The following is a 1,614-nucleotide window of genomic DNA, read 5'->3' on the forward strand; positions in this document are numbered from 1 at the left end:
AATTTTAGTAGAGACGGGGTCTTGCTCTTGCTCAGGCTGGTTTCGAACTCCTGAGCTCAAACAATCCGCCCGCCTCAGCCTCCCAGAGAGCTAGCATTACAGGCGTGAGCCACTGCGCCCGGCCATTTCTCCCCCTTTTTATTGCTGTTGTCACAGACCACATCTTTGTACATGGTATCCCATTAACATAGATTTATGGTTATTGTTTTATGCACTTGCTTACTAAATCATATAGGAAAAAGAGAAGTTACAACCATACGAAAAGTACAGTAATACTGGCTTTATCTATGTAGTTCTTTTTACCAGTGTTCTTTATTTTGTCTTATGATTTTGAGTTACTGTCTAATGTACTTTCATTTGAACATGAAGGATTTCCTTCAGTATTTCACGAAGAACAGGTCTAGTGGTAATGAACTCTCTCAGCTTTTTGTTGGGACATGTCTTAATTTCTAATTCATTCTCGAAGGATAGTTTTGCTGGATAGTAAATTTTTATTTGAAAGGTTTTTTCTGCTTCTAGGCCTATAACTGTGCCATCCCACTACCTTCTAGCTTCCATAGTTTCTAAGAAGAAATCTGCTGGTAGTCTTATTGAGGATCCCTTATATGTGACACATTGCTTTTCTGTTGCTGCTTTCAAAATTTCCTGTCTTTGGGTTTTAACAATTTGACTAGATTGCATCTCACTGTGGATCTCTTTCAGTTTATCTTGTTTGGAGTATGTTTAGTTCCTTGGAAGTGTATAGTCACGTCTTCCATTAAATTTCAGAAGTTTGGGGCCTTTATTCCTTCAAATATCTTTCCTGACCCTTTTTCTTCTTTGAATCCTATAATACGTATGTTGGGACATCTCCAGAATTTCTGTTTGATTACTTTTTATAAGTTCTATCTCTTTGTTGATATTTTGTTTTGTTCATATATAGTTTTCTTGATTTGCTTTAATTTTCTGTCCATGGTTTCTTTTAGCTGACTGAACATATTTAAGACAGTTTATTTAACATCTTTGACTAATAATTCCAATGTCTGGACTTCTTCATGAATGGCTTTTACCAAATTCTTTTTTCCCTGTGAATGTGTTGTACTTTCCTGTCTCTTTGTATTAATATATGTGGAATTTTTTGTTGGGAACTGGATACTTTGAGTATTATGTTGTGGTAACTTTGGAATTCTAAGTTTCCCATTCCTCAGGGATTGCTGATTCTTGCTTGTTGAGGGATGGAGCTGTCTGTGACTTTTCCAAACTATTTTTGTGAAGGGTATTTTTTTAATGCAATATACAAACTTTATCTAACAAAAGTAACAGGTAAAGTCAGACAGGAACAACTGACTGGAAGAAATTTTAAACACCTGACAGTAACCTATTTGCAGTTGCATTTAACTGAGCTCTATTGCTGTAAAGAATACAGCTCATTTATAGGTATGGATGAATTATTTGTAAATTTTTTCAGGTATTCACTGAATACTACCTTACATACACATATACATTAAATTTGAAAAAGACTTCCTTGACAATCCCCCAGATATACTTTATTTTTGTTGATCTTTTGGAAGAGGTCATTTAAAGGAAAAAAATACATGGTTCTGGCTCATCAGTCATATAATGAACCCAGCCAAG

This window comes from Propithecus coquereli, unplaced genomic scaffold (genome assembly GCF_000956105.1).
Source record: "Propithecus coquereli isolate 6110/MARCELLA unplaced genomic scaffold, Pcoq_1.0 Scaffold28, whole genome shotgun sequence".
In the NCBI taxonomy this organism is placed as follows: domain Eukaryota; kingdom Metazoa; phylum Chordata; class Mammalia; order Primates; family Indriidae; genus Propithecus; species Propithecus coquereli.